A 16,128-nucleotide genomic window follows, 5' to 3' on the forward strand; every position below is an offset into this window, starting at 1 on the left:
GCAATACCTGTTAGAATAAATGTTTTTTACCAAAAGTCTGTGGGAAAAAGTAGGGCTTTTGTTTGATGCCCAAATTATTAGAAAAGATTAATTATCAAGGACAGTAATTAATTGTTCCAGCAGTAACTCTCAAAAATAATAGAATGAGTAAGATGAAATAATAGAAAACATTGTTATGAGTAGACTATAAAATCTGTAGGAAAAAATTTGCATGTAATGGAAATAGTTAGTTGATGTAATCCACATCTCTTAAAGTGTTTTTCCAACTCCTTCTTCATGAGATAGAATAATAGTATGCTGTGTCATACCCTATTTAGAATTTGCCTGCCATCCACCAAACAGTCTTATTAATCACTGATAATAATTGAACAGCAAAATTCAGAATCACAATACATGGTGCAGTAGCTTAGTTCTTTTTTCAAAGAGGCAGGCAAGTAAATCTTGAACATCTTTCCTTTTTATTTGAATACTCATAATTTCCTTCTTACAATTAAATTAAATGTCAAACATATTTCCTAGACAAAAATTTTCTTAAAAGTCACACAATCATAAAATTGATCACCTTAACTGTTCAAAAATCCTTATATCGTGTGATTATCACCAGATTCAAAACCTTGACTTCTTGAATGGATTTTTTTTCCTTTGCTAAAGTGTCCTTTGTAAAATTTTGTTAAGTCAAAAAAACTTTTAATTAATTAATTGCTTATCTAGCTATCTTGGTCATAATAAGCATTCACAGATTTATTTTAAGAAAGTTTCACTCAAAATGAATAAAAAAACGTGTCTTCAAAAAATAGTGAGAATGCTAGCAGCTATCATGATTAATTTTACCTAGGTCTAAAAGATAGCAAGAGGGTCATGGACTGATACACATCCTTGTGCTTAAAGTAGTTGACTAGATACTGACATACATAACAGGGATAATAAGGGTCCTGGCATCAGGGATAATAGGTGATTTGGGAGCATAACAATTTTCAATAATTTTTATCAAGAGATGATTCACATCAACTAATAACTGAGGAAAAATATGAAGAGTAATAAAAAATTAAATTTATAAGGGAATTTCAAAAATGACCTAAATATTGCTGTCATTCTTGTTTCAAAGAAATTTGTGGTTGACTATTTACTTTATAGTAGTGGTTGATGTGAGGATACGTGCATAGTTTTATTTCGTCTTGCTAATTTGTGTTAGGATGTTACCACTAGAAGCCTGCTCACTTCTGAAGGGAACCTGAGAAGCAAAGGCTATGGGGTGTGGCCGAGAGAAATCCTGTGATGTCTTATATGTAAGAAAAAGAAAAAAGAAAAAACAAAAGCAAAACACACAAGACCTTGGACCTCAAACTTCCTAATGCTGTGACACTTTAATATGGTTCCATATATTGTGGTGGCCTCACTCATATCATTATTCCTTTGCTACTTTACAACGGTAATTTGTCACCTTATGAATTGTAATGTTGATATCTAATATGGAGGATATCTCATACATGACTTCTCTGAGGGTCATGAGCCACAGATTTGGAACTGTTTTTTGAAGGATTCGCTATTGTCCAGTGATTTAACCTATTTGTTTTCGTCTCATGCTTGATCTACTTAAATTTTACCCCAGATCCTTATAATGATGAGTAAATAGCTCAGTATTTAATAAGTTAAATTTTACATATATGAATTGGGATTGTATTAAGATATCTATAAAATAGATAATATTTAATTAGTTTTTATTATATTTAAGAGAAACTTAGTATTGAATAACTCCCATAATATCACAGAAAGATTATTAGTTACAGTTATTTTAAAAGTTTGAAAGCCAAGGCTCTTGGGTCATACTCCTTGACAGCATTAGAATGATATTTTGCCACATACACTTAACTATGATGCCAATCCACTAAGGCATTTTACGCAAAGGACAAAATGTTTAAATGGTTCAAAATCCCCTGTGAGATCTAGAGAGCTTCAAACATAGCTCTGCATGAAAAACACGTATTACCCATATCTAAATCAAATATTTTAAAGAGAGATCTTGTTATAAATGACATACGAATACTGGTTAGCTACGTATAGATCATCTGCTTAAAGTTGGCACTTAAAAAAAATATTATTCTCACATACCTACCAAACATTTAACCGACAGCCTCCTCTCCTCCTCAGTCCCTTCCCTGTGCCTGCCCTCCCTTAGAGCCACCGCTCTTCTGTCTCCCTTCTGAACAGAGTAGAGCTCCCAATGACATCAAGTGAACTCAGCACAACATGATAGGATAAGACTCTGACCCTGCACAAGGGAACAAACAAGGAGGAAATAGGTCACATGTGCAAGCAGGAATGTAAAGCCACCTCCCTCCCACGCTCTGATGGCTAAGAGTCTAACCACAGCACGTGTAAATAGGGCTGGTGCAGACCTGAGCACATTGGTGGCTGCTGCTTCCAGGGTAGAGCCTCCCAGAGAGTAATCCACAGAACTGAAGCAGCACCCTGGAGGCCCCACAGGACACAGTCCTTACGCACCTTCTCAGATTCTTTGTATGTCCACTTTTTAAAAATCTGACTACATTCCTAAGCATATATTTTCTAAAAGGCTTCCAGGAAACATAGAGCTTAAAATTTTTACTCAACCACAAAAGTTGAATGTAACATAAGTAACATTGTTTAATCCATCATAGCTTTCAAAATGAATTCTTACATGGATATCATGTTCTAGTTCTTGAGCTATTAATTCTTTTTTAAAGTTAAGTAAAACATAAAACTAGTTAACAAAAGTTGAGCATGACATGTGAAGTAATTTGGACAGTGGAGAACCTTCCAGAGTTCAATAAGACAGGATGTTCAACAAGACAGCAACAAATCTGTTACTAGCTGGTTTTAAATACATACGAAGCTAAAAACCCTCAAAACCCTATGTATGACTGTGTGTAGCTGCTCTTGGCCAGGTTGTTCTTTTCTTGTCCCTCTCCAAATTCCAGATCATGGTATCATAGTATCTCTACCCGAGTAGCTTCTAAGTCTCCTCAAACTCTCAGATGAGGAAGCTTAATATTAGACAAAGCTTTTTGAAAGTTGAGATGGGTGCTTGTGCAGGGAGTCGACAGAAATAAGAAATTCCCTAACGCCATTATACATAGATCTAGGCCTGGGTTTCTGTTCCCCAGGATAAAGGCCTTTTCCCAGAAATCAGGGGATCTCTCTGTGGTCAGGTAGCTAGCGGAGTAGAACGGTCACCAGGCAACAGATCCTGCTTGGCAGAGCATTCTTTTGCACCTGGGAAGTCCCTGTCCCATGTAACTCTCCCTCTTTCTCTTTAAAAGAAATGGTTTTGGCACATAATAAATAAGAGCTTGGTCATCACATTAGACTTGCTCTCCTTCTTTGTGTCTCTTGTCCCCCATTCGTTAGTTCCCTCCTCCGTTCTACGTTCAAAACCCCCCGGGCCAAGGCAAATTTGGGTTTCATTAAGTCCATTAATCTATCTCCGACTTGGGTGGAGGTCGCTGAAATGATGACCCGTCCAATTTACCAAAGGAATTCTTAAAGCACCTGGTTAAACAGCTATCATCACGTAACAGTGTGATTTTGCCTCAGGATTGGCATTTAAGCTTATTATCTGTTAATTTAAAAAATTTTTATATGTCTCATAATTATTTCCTCTTTGTCAAGTCTCCAACAATTAGATATTCACTCTTGAGTCAGGCTTTGCTCATAGTGGGTTGAGCTACTATGTTACCCAGTTATTGTAATACACCGAGGTTACTTTATTCAGTAAGGAGAAATTTATTTAGTAGGTAATAAATATCATTTCCATTTTCCAAAGTAGTAGAACCAAAATTCAAAATGTAGGTTATCTAATTCAAGCTTATCTATTCTTCAGTACTAGGAAAATAAAAATTAACATTAGCTTGGATATAATAATTGAACTTTACTTTAAATAAAAATTCCAGGTAAAACAGCAAAGTCAAAAGGCATGTTCCCTCATGCTTCTGTCTGAACAGGTTCCTTTTGTGAAACCTTCCCTGCCAATCCTTGTAATTATTCCCAGTCTGAGAGTTTGACTGACACTTGTCTTTCCCTCCTTAGTACTGTAATTAATGTTCTGTGCTACACAACAGTCTCATGGGATGAGATCATCTTGATTGAAATGCTGTTATTTTTTTAAACTTACTGGGAGTAGAAAGAGTAGGAAACTGAATTATATAAAAGCATGCCTATAAATTTACAGTCAGAAACAATTTTATCAATCAGCTTACTCATATGAAATGCCAATTAAATGAATATTCTAACTCTGGCAGAATTGTACCTCTATCAAGATTTTAATTTTGATTATATGCCATTGCACATTTACATCAACTATCAGCTAATACCTTCAGACCTAATGACATCATAAATTTCATTAATGCTGGTTACCTCTGACTATTCATTTGTTAAAACATGGGAGAATCAGATAAAAAATAGTTGTGATTCTCAGCTCATCAGTGAAATTACATCAATTTCAGTTTATTTATAAAGAACAATAGTTTATATTTCTTAAATTGAAGAGAATGTATGAGTAATTGTATCACATGAAAAATAGTGGTCTGTATGAAGCAGATTATTGGATGTAAGATACATAGAAGCCAATAAGAAAGAATGAGCTGGTTTTATCACTGTCTAATACTTCCTAAGTACAGGGACTCACCGGCTTTATGCTCAGATCCAGAAGTCCCCACAGACTACCAGATGACAGCAGTTATCCAACTTGTAGGCAAAAGCAAAGAGTGTTTACTAAAGCTGAAGTTTGAATGCTCCATCCTCTCCACACAGTGGATGGGTCTGGAAGGGCCCCAGCTGGTGAAGCCTTGTGTTTTTATCACAGTTACAGCAGGGCAGGGGGCATTCCAACTTAGCAGTTATATGCTTGGTTAATTTGAGTGATCTGTATAAAAACATCTAGAACATTATGCATTTCCCCTCTGAAAAGCTGCTTATCTATCACTAAAGGTATAATGGCTATTGCTTAGAAAGTTATGGCTATTGCTAGGGGTGTCTTGTTTCCTGGAACAAGTTGTAGTTTTTTTAATAACTGAGTTCAGCCTGAGGAGAAGCTTAACTTAAGACAGAGTCTAAGTACAAAATGGAGTTTATAATATTTGACTGGGCCCCTTCATCAGAAAGCTTTTACTTCATACACAGTATGAAACATTCAAGTTTTTGGCCTACTGTGAAACTCATAATATTTCTCAAGGTTTGTGTCCAATAAGTATGTATTGCTTCTTGGAAAAGTTATATTATCTTCACATAGGTCTCCTAGAGAAAATTAATATTAGTTTTTAGAACAATCTAATGTTCTTATCATATACTAATAAAAAGCACAGCAAACTCTCATTAGTGAGTTTGTTTCTGCAAACAGGTCATGTGCGGTATCTTCTGGGTTACTGAGACTGATGTCCTCATCAGTTTCTTGCTCATGAAACTGCCTTAGCATGTTACATTGCTATTGTTCAGACCTGGTGCTGATATTGATTACACAAATATGGTTGATTTTTCTGCCCCTGCTTCCAAAATCAGTTTTTGAAATTTCTCCCTTAATAATTCTCTTTCCCAAGATCCATGTGTACTGTCCTTCAAATTTTTATTTTCAAAACCTGTTCAAATCTCCTCTTCCCCTCTCTACACACAGGAAATGTATTTGTTCTCTAGAAAGAGTGGATCAGCTCCGACTTTTCTCTCACTATTTTATTATGGTTTTGCTGTTGGCTTTGAACATTTCCATTTTGTTTGTCTTTGAAGATCATTTTATCTCAAACTATATTTAAACTACATTTTAATTTTAGAGACTAAACAAATGGTTTACATAGTTTTCCTTTTTGATATGATTCAATGTCTTATTCTTGCCCCTTTATCAATAAAGCCAAATGATAGCACATTTTGTTCTCCATGTAGCAAACAAGTGCAAAGACAAATAAACAGACAATAATCAAGACAACAGTGATTAATATGTTGACATTTAAGAATATTTTTCATATACTTAGAAGTAGAAGTTCTTCAGGAGTCATCTATAAGGACAGGAAAAAAAAAAATTGGCAAATGCTACTTCCAGTACACTTTACTTGCCAGCCCATGGAGAACATGTCTGTATTATCCATTTCTCCCACTCTTTCTGAACATTTCCTTGTGATAGGAATAATGCCCTAGAGATAGATGTGATCCACACACTGCCACATTACATAAGACCGTTATGGAGAATTGAATCTGCATATATCTTTTTGTTACTCATATCGACACATACCTGAATAAATATATATTTAATAGGTTAAAAGTTATGATTTGAAGAATATTTGAGATTGACGTTAAAACTAATTATTGAAATTTTCTTGTAAAACTCTTATTAAGAATAATATTTATCCATACCTATCTATCTTTCTATCTATCTATCTATCTATCTATCTATCTATCTATCTATCTATCTATCTAATTCTACTATCTTTTCATCATATACTTGTCTACATTTATTGTGTGGTTATTATGGTCACAATAATACCCTAAAAATAGTTGAGCATCCTATTTGTCTTAAGGTGCTACTACTATGGCTGCTTATCATTAAATGTTAAATGCATTTTATGTTCTTCTTTATTGATACTGCTTTAAATTTAAATATAAATTCTAACTTGAAAAATTTGTGATGAATAAAATTTTGATTATTGGTGATTATTAATATTATAATACACTATGATAACTGATTACTCAGTAAGCCAATTAATCCTCTTTTGTCAATTATTAGAAAATCATTATTAACAAGAATTGTCTTTTAGAGAAATTATTTGAGTAAAAATTTAGAAAATTTAAGTTGTTATAAGTATTAATGATCTTATTTTAATCAAGCCTTTAAATTTACTAGTCATAGTGACTTGGATTTAAGAAGAGTAGATAAAAATACCTATTTGACAAACGTATGATATAGTCTGCCAAATTTACACTGTGGAAAACTTTACAGGGTATTTTCTTTAAAATGTAATGTCTTTAACAGAAGATACTTTTAAAATTCTAGTGGCATTTTTCATAGGAAGAAAAAAAATCCTCACAACCTTCACATAAAGCAACAATAGTAGCACAGATCTCTAAAGCAATCTTGAGCAAGAATAACCAGCCAGGAGATTTCACACTTCATGATTTCAAGTTACATTACCAAGCTATGGCATTCAAAGCTGCTTGGTACAAGTATAAAAACAAGCACTTATGCCAAGAAAACAGTATCACCCAGGCATATACAGTCAACAAAACTTTTTTTTTTTTTACAAGCTTATGAGTTTTAACTTTAGAACCTCTAAAATGTTACAAAGTAGTACTATTCTCCTTACAACTTTTCCAATACAAACTTGCGGCTATGTTGACCACAAAAGAAAGCCTATTGATTGTCTATCTAAAAGTGAAGAATCAGCCATGCTTCAAAAGAAGTAAGCACACTTTTTCTACTACAGGGCTGCTTTTGAATAATGAATGGTAACATGGTTCCTGGTTGAGCTAAGGCTTGAAACCCCAGAAACCCTGAAGGGACAGTAGGTGTTCAACTTATTCCCAAGCACCCAGCCTCTGTCACTAGCTGCAGTCTCCCATAGATTTGTGGATAACAGTTAGTAAGGGCAACACCCAAATTGTCTCCACATGTAGAGGACATGACCTGAGGTACCTAAAGGCCTGGAGGGCTTAGCCAATAAGCTTTTCTTCCTAGACACTCCTCTCTGCAAAAATATATTTAATCTCAGGTCCACCCTGAGAAGGGGACTATGGTTTTACTCATCCACCTTTAAACATGAAAATAAATATCTTAAAACCGTGAATTGCCCCTTTCATCAAGGTCTCATTGACTTTTAGATTAGGTCTAATTACAGCATTTCTTCTTTTCCTTTTCTCCCTAAAATTCCTCCAGTCCCCTTCAAATCCATGGCTTCCTTTTTCACTAATTCCCATTACACACACACACACACACACACACACACACACACACACACACTCACACACATCCCTCAAAATAATGACATTAGTTTGTTTGTTTTTTCAGTCTTCAAATATATTTTATTGGAAGGCCATGCGTTGCCTTCATTGATTGTATTTGAAATCATTTTACAGTTACTTTTGTGAAAACACTGCCTGCATTTTCTAATACAAAAACACTCTACAAATTGTTTCAGGAATGTAATGAAATAACCAAATTAAACAGCAAAAAAGTGCACATAATTACTGCAGCACTGCAGTTATTTCTGCAATCCCAGTGTTTCTTTACAAATTCTGTTGTCTGATAACACAGAATATAAAGAGTAATTATGAAAAACAGACATTTACATGTACTTCTAAACTCTTATTAAGAATACCCTGTTGGATAGCCAGTCATGGCACACCAGCTGTGGTAACAGGATATGCATCTGCCTGTTGGTTCATACCATTGTGCATATTTGCAGCATTACTTCTATATTATTGAGTCCTATCATAGACTTTCTGGTAAGTCCCTGTTGGATTACCAGTCCTAAAACTAGTCTGTATACCAGTAGATTCAGTAATGACTTCCAAAGTTCCCATTGTTGCAATTTGAAGTACTGTATAAACCTTCTGAGTTTTAGCCCCCAAATCTCTCTTAAGCAGACTAGAGTAGCCTCTGTTGTAGTTTTTGATCTCTCTAAAGGTACCCACCCCTTTGGCCTACAGAGTATCTGTCATGATGATCCTTCATGCCTCCTCTACCCCTGGAAAGACCTGAACCTCTGTCTTCAACCAACTGAAACAATTTGGGATTAACTACTTGATTATCTCCCAGAAGCACAGAGATAGTGTCACCCACATGTTATTAGGTGGAAAGAAAGTATATGCTGTGCCTGTTTTGGTACTGCAAGCAGTTCTTCCAATTTGATGAATATAGTCTTCTGAGGAGTTAGGGTAGTCATTATTAATGGCAAATTTCACATCTTCTACATCTAGCCCTCTGGAGGCCACCTTGTTAGCAATCAGAATATGAGTGTTTCCATGTTTGAATTCATTTTAGGACCCGGTCACATGCCTGCTGGCTCTTGTCACCATGGATGCCTGTGGCAGGCCACACATCATCTCTCATTTTTTTGGTAAGGTCACCACATCTTTGGTTTCAATAAAAACGATGGTTTTATTCTCCTTCTTTCTCATAATCTCTTCCATTAGATAAATAAGTTTTTCATCCTTTTTAATGTCATAACATACATCCATAATCTGAACAATGTTGTGGTTTGTGCTCAGTTCCAAGGCACCAATGTTGATATGAACATAACCTTTCAGAAACTCTTCAGCAAGCTGTCTTACTTCTTCTGGCCAAGTTGCACTTCTCATTAGTTTTTGCCTTTCTGGTGTTACTTGATCTATAATTTTCTTTATTTGAGGGTTCAAATACCAAGCATCCTATCATCTTTGTCCAGGACAAGGGAAGTTGTTTTTCCCACACTCTAAAACGTCAATCAGTCTTCTAGGTGGTGCAATACAGACTTCCACACCTCTTTCCAAATCATGAGTCTGTGGTCTTTTGGGAGCACTGCCATAGATGAAAGTAGACTTCAAGTGACAAGCTCTACAATACTCCGCATCAAACTGCTGCACCTGTTGTGCCAGTTCTCCAGTTGATGCCAGAACCAAGCAAAAAGGCCCATCACTTCTAAGAATGTCTGGCAGGTTATGTGTACAATGGCAGGAAACACATAAGATGTTTTCCCAGGTCTAATCTGAGTTACTCCAACCATATCCAATCCACTGAGAACAACTAGCCAGCCCTGGGCTTGAATAGCAATGGGTTCAGTGAAGTTCTGCCTTGCAGTTACACCCATGGCATTCCAGGAAAGTTTGCTTCATAACAATTTAGAAAAGGCTTTGGACAGTGATGACCTCCAACTGCAATGTCCTTTATTCTTCTATATATATCTACCTTTTGTGTGGTGCAACTTGCCAAATCAGGATGTTCCTTATAAAGATTCTTTCCAAATATAAGCAGCGCATCAAGATTCCACTTTTTAAAAACTAATTTCTCTCCCGGATTTCCAAACTTCCTTTCAGAGAGTGGTCCTGTTCCACTCTCTCCAAGAGTTGCACAAAACCCTGTGGTTGAGGTGTGTGGGAAGAACATAGTGAAAAAGAATTGAGTTGGGACAAGTTGCTAAGAGGAGGCCTTGTAACAGAGAAGCCTTTGCAGGGGTATTACCAGCAAAGGGACTGTGGTGACAAGGACTTGAGCCTGAAACCCAAAGACCGATAGAAATGAATGAACTCACCACATTTGTTTGTATAATCTTACTTCTATGTTTGTTTTGAAAACATACCTCTTTGGGTATTTCATTTCTTTTAAATTTTTATTGAAAGTAGACTTTTTCATATGATATATTATGACTATGGTTCCACTTACCTCAACATCTCCCAGATTTTTCCCACCTCAACCTGACCCAAATCCATATGGTTTATTACTCTCACTTATTAGATAACAAACTGGAATCTTAATAATAATAATAATAATAATAATAATAATAATAATAATAATAATGAAGAAGAAGATGATGATAATGATAAAATAAAAGCAAACAAATCTGAACATTTCAAAACAAACCACAAAGAAACAAAAAACAAAGGACCAAAGACTTGGCACTGAACACCAATTTTTAGTTCTCAAGGAAGATATTTTGGTTTCTGTCTATTATTAATACTATTATGCTTATTGATAATACATTAATATCTTTCTATTGCTATAGCACTGCCAATAACTTATCAACTCAAAACAGTAGATATGCATTACATTATAGCCCAAATGATAAATAATGGAGACTGAGTCTTCCAGAAAAGACACTAGAAGATAACTTATACCTCAGGCTTGAAGAAGGGTCCCATGGCTAGATTCATTCAACTGTCATATTTCCAAAGCCTTGTCTGCATCATTCTAATTTCAGGGCCTGTATTTTAGCTGCCAGCTCCATTCCTTCAATATTAATTTTTTCTTTGCTTGTTTGATTTAATTAAATTTTTTCTTAAACTTAAGGCCAATAAAGACAATTCAGTACCATATCTTTTTTTTTAAACGACTTTATTTTGCAAAACAAAGATAAAGGTAAATATTTTAAACATTTTTTGCTTAAAATTATACATTTTTGTCAGTACTGTTTTTTCGGACATTAAAATAAATTTTACATAAAACCATGTGAATATGTTTTTTAGTCAGTACTTGATTTTTTTAAAGGGCTTGACAGTATGCATTGAAAACGTACTAGTTGCAATAAGCTTAAAGTACATGCAAAACAAAACGCAACATGGAAATAGTCATAGTCTTCTTGTTTTGTGAATATATGTATTTTTTTGTTTTCTTTATTTCTTGGACTTCATACAGTCTGTGAGTTGTTTCTGGGGGAGTGCAAGCCTCTGGGGTTAGCATCCCACTATCAGTGACTGCATATTATGTCTGTTCTTTTGTGACTGGGTTATCTCACTCAGGATGATCTTCTCTAGATGCAGCCATTTTCTTAAGAATTTGGTTAAGTCATTGTTTCTGGTGGCTGAGTAGTATTCCATTGTGTATATGTACCACAATTTTTGTACCCATTAGTCTTCTGAAGGACATCTGGGTTCCTTCCAGCTTCTGGCTATTATAAATAGAGCCGCTATGAACATTGTGGTGCATATATCTTTGTTGTGTATTAAAGTGTCTCTGGGGTATATGCCCAGAAGTGGAATAGCTGGGTCTTCAGGTAGTACTATATCCAATTTTCTGAGGTATCGCCAGACAGATTTCCAGAGTGGTTGTATTAGCTTGCAACCCCACCAACAGTGGAGAAGTGTTCCTATTTCTCCTCAGCCTCGCCAGCATCTGCGGTCATCTGAGTTTTGGATCTTGGCCAATCTGACTGGTGTGAGGTGGAATCTTAGGGTTGTTTTGATTTGCATTTCCCTGATGGCTAAGGATGTTGAGCACTTCCTCAGATGTTTCTCGGCCATTCGGTGTTCCTCAACTGAAAATGATTTGTTTAGCTCTGTACCCCATTTTTTAATAGGGTTATTTGATTCTCTGGTGTCTAGCTTTTTGAGTTCCTTGTACACCTTGAATATTAGGCCTCTATCTGATGTGGTGTTGGTAAAGATCTTTCCCATTCTGTTGGTTGCCGTTTTGTTTTCTTGACGATGTCCTTAGCCTTACAGAAACTTTGCAATCTCATTAAGTCCCATTTGTTAATCTTTGACCTTAGAGCTTGAGCCATTGGTGTTTTGCTCAGGAAATTTTCTCCTGTGCCTATGTGTTCTAAGGTTTTCCCTACTTTCTCATCTAATAGTTCTAGTGTATCTGGTTTAATGTGGAGATCTTTAATCCACTTACACTTGAGCTTTGTACAAGGAGATAAGAACGGGTCTATTTTCATTCTTTTGCATGTTGAGTGCCAGTTGGACCAGCACGATTTGTTGAATAGGCTGTCCTTTTTCCATTGAATGTTTACTGCACCTTTGTCAAAAATCATGTGACCATATACATGAGGGCTCATTTCTGGATCTTCTATTCTATTCCATTGATCCACTTGCCTATTTCTGTACCAGTACCATGCAGTTTTCAGCACAATTGCCTTGTAATATGGCTTGAGGTCAGGGATAGTGATTCCCGCAGATGTTTTTTTGTTGTTGAGGATGGATTTTGCTATTCTAGGTCTTTTGTTATTTCATATGAAATTGCACATTGATCTTTCCAATTCCATGAAGAACTGGGTTGGAATTTTGATGGGGATTGCATTGAATCTGTACATTGCTTTTGGTAGGATGGCCATTTTTAAGATGTTCATCTTTCCAATCCATGAGCATGGGAGATCTTTCCATTTTCTGAGATCCTCCTCAATTTCTTTCTTTAGAGGTTTGAAGTTCTTGTCATACAGGTCCTTCACTTGCTTAGTTAGAGTCACACCAAGGTATTTCATAGTTTTTGTAATTATTGTGAAGGGTACCTTTTCCCTAATTTCTTTCTCCACATGTTTGTCCTTTGAGTATAGGAAGGCTACTGATTTGTTTGAGTTAATTTTGTATCCGGCCACTTTGCTGAACTTGTTTATCAGCTGTAGGAGTTCTCTGGTAGAATTTTTGGGGTCACTCAAGTACACTACCATGTCATCCGCAAAGAGTGATGTTTTTATCTCTTCCTTTCCGATTTGTATCCCCTTAATCTCCTTTTGCTGTCTAATTGCTCCAGCCAGGACTTCCAGTACTATGTTTAATAGGTAGGGAGAGAGTGGGCAGCCTTGTCGAGTCCCTGATTTTAGTGGGATTGCTTCAAGTTTCTCGCCATTAAGTTTGATGTTGGCTGTTGGTTTGCTGTATATTGCTTTTATTATGTTTAAATATGGGCCTTGGATTCCTGTTCTTTCCAGGACTTTTAACATGAAGGGGTGTTGGATTTTGTCGAATGCTTTCTCAGCGTCTAGTGAGATGACCATGTGATTTTGGTCTTTAAGTTTGTTTATATGGTGGATTACATTGATGGATTTCCTTACGTTAAACCATCCCTGCATCCCAGAGATGAAGCCTACTTGGTCATGATGAATGATGGTTTTGATGTGTTCTTGGATTCGGTTTGCAAGGATTTTGTTGAGTATTTTTGCATCAATGTTCATAAGTGAGATTGGTCTGAAGTTCTCTTTTCTTGTAGGGTCTTTGTGTGGCTTAGGTACGAGGGTTATTGTAGGCTCAAAAAATGAGTTGGGTAATATTCCATCTGATTCAATCTTTTGGCATAGTTTGGCGAATATTGGTGTTATATCCCCAATAAATGTCTGATAAAATTCTGCACTGAACCCGTGTGGACCTGGGCTTTTTTTGGTTGGGAGGCTTTTTATGAATTCTTCTATTTCTTTAGGTGTTATAGGGTTATTTAAATGGTTTACTTGGTCCTGGTTCAACTTTGGGACCTTATATCTGTCTAGGAATTCGTCCATTTCCTCCAGATTTTCCAATTTTGTGGAGTATAAGTTTTTGTAGTAGGATCTGATGATTTCTTGAATTTCCTTAGTTTCAGTTGTTATGTCACCACTTTCCTTTCTGATTTTGTTAATTTGGATACTCTCTCTTTGCCCTTTAGTTAGTCTGGCTAGGGGTTTATCAATCTTGTTGATTTTCTCAAAGAAACAACTTTTTGTTTTGTTGATTTTTCAATGGTTCTTTTTGTTTCTATTTGGTCTATTTCTGCCCTAATTTTGATTTTTTCTTGCCGTCTACTCTTTTTGGGTATATCTGCTTCCTTTTGTTCTAGGGCTTTTAGCTGTGCTGTCAGGTTGCTGATGTGAGCTCTCTCCAGTTTCTTCTTGGAAGCACTTAGGGCAATGAGTTTTCCTCTCAATACTGCTTTCAGTGCATCCCATAGGTTTGGGTATGTTGTGTTATCATTTTCGTTGAATTCTAGAAAGTCCTTAATTTCTTTCTTTATTACTTCTTTGACCCTGCTATCCTTTAACAGAGCGTTGTTTAGTTTCCATGTGTATGTGGGCATTTTGTTGTCTTTGTTGTTGTTAAAGACCAGCCGTAGACCATGGTGATCTGAGAGGATGCATGGGAGTATTTCAATCTTCTTATATCGATGAAGGCTCGTTCTGTGTCCAATTATGTGGTCAATTTTCGAGAAGGTGCCATGGGGTGGTGAGAAGAAGGTGTATTCTTTTACTTTAGGATAGTATGTTCTGTATATATCTATTAATTCTAGTTGGTTCAAAGTCTCTGCTAGTTTTGCAGTGTCCTTGTTCAGTTTCTGTTTCCCTGATCTGTCCATTGGTGAGAGTGGGGTGTTAAAGTCTCCCACTATTATTGTGTGGGGTGAAATGTATTTTTTGAGCTTTAGTAGAGTTTCTTTTATGAATGTGGGTGATTTTTTATTTGGAGCATATATGTTAGAGGATTGAAAGTTCCTCCTGACAGATTTCCCTGGTAATGAGTAAAAAGTGTCCTTCTTTATCTTTTTTGATAACTTTTGGTTGGAATTTACTTTATTCGATATTAGAATAGCCACTCCAGCTTGCTTCTTGGAGCTGTTTGCTTGGAAGTTTTTTTCCCACCCTTTTACTGTGAGATAGTGTCTGTCTCTGTCTCTGAGATGAGTTTCCTGTATGCAGCAAAAGGCTGGATTTTGTTTATGTATCCAGTCTGATAGTCTATGTCTTTTTATTGGGGAGTTGAGACCATTTATGTTAATAGATATCAAGGAATAATTGTTTCTGTTTCCTGCCATTTTTGCTTTTTGTGAGTTGAGTTGTGTCTGTGTTTTTTTCTTCTTTTAGTTTTCTTGTTTAGGAGTTTTCTTGTATTTACTAGGCTGTATTTTCCCTCCTTGTATTGGGTTTTCCACCTATAATTCGTTGTAGTGCTGGGTTTGTGGTCAGATATTGTGTGAATTTTGATTTGTCTTGAAATATCTTTGTCTCTCCATCGATGGTGATTGATAGTTTTGCTGGGTATAGCAGCTTGGGCTGGCACTTGTGCTCTCTTAAGGAGTACATGATGTCTGTCTAGGCTCTTCTAGCTTTCATAACTCTGTTGAGAAATCGGGTGTGAGTCTGATTGGTCTGCCTTTATATGTTACCTGACCTTTTTCCCTTACTGCTTTTAGTATTCTTTCTTTGCTTTGGGCACTTGATGTTTTTACTATTATGTGTCGGGAGGTATTTCTTTTCTGGTCCAACCTATTTGGAGTTCTGAAGGCTTCTTTTATACTCTTTTAAAGCTTTTTTCATCTCATTCTTGAGGGTAGGGAAGTTTTCTTCTATGATTTTGTTGAAGATATTTACTGTGCCTCTTAGTTGATACTCTTCTCCCTCTTCTATTCCTATTATTCTTAGGTTCAGTCTTTTCATTGTGTCTTGGATTTCCTGGACATTTTGGGTTAGGAGCTTTTTGTTTTTTGCATCTTCTCTGGCTATTTTTCTATGTTTGCAATGTTGTCTTCTGCCCCTGAGATTCTCTCCTCGATCTCTTGTAATCTGTTGGAAATGCTTGCTTCTGTTACTCCTGATTTCTTTTTTTGGTGTTCTGACTCTAGGGTTATCTCTTTTAGCGCTTTCTTTATTGTGTCAATTTCTGTTTTAATTTCCCTCTTCCATTCCTTTATTTCTTTGGTTCTGTTTTCGTCTCGTTCTTTGAGTTCTTTGAGTGTTT

At 36.1% G+C, this 16,128-nt stretch overlaps 1 pseudogene across 1 annotated transcript; it reads right to left on the bottom strand.

The window, feature by feature from the left end:
• Positions 1 to 8,433: 8,433 nt before the first annotated feature.
• Positions 8,434 to 10,099, bottom strand: LOC308421982 (putative ATP-dependent RNA helicase DDX5; annotated as a pseudogene). Its single transcript has one exon. The product of its transcript is annotated as a putative ATP-dependent RNA helicase DDX5 (transcript).
• Between the last annotated feature and the right edge of the window lie 6,029 nt (positions 10,100 to 16,128).

This window comes from Micromys minutus, assembly GCF_963924665.1.
Source record: "Micromys minutus genome assembly, chromosome: 6".
Taxonomy (NCBI): Eukaryota; Metazoa; Chordata; class Mammalia; order Rodentia; family Muridae; genus Micromys; species Micromys minutus.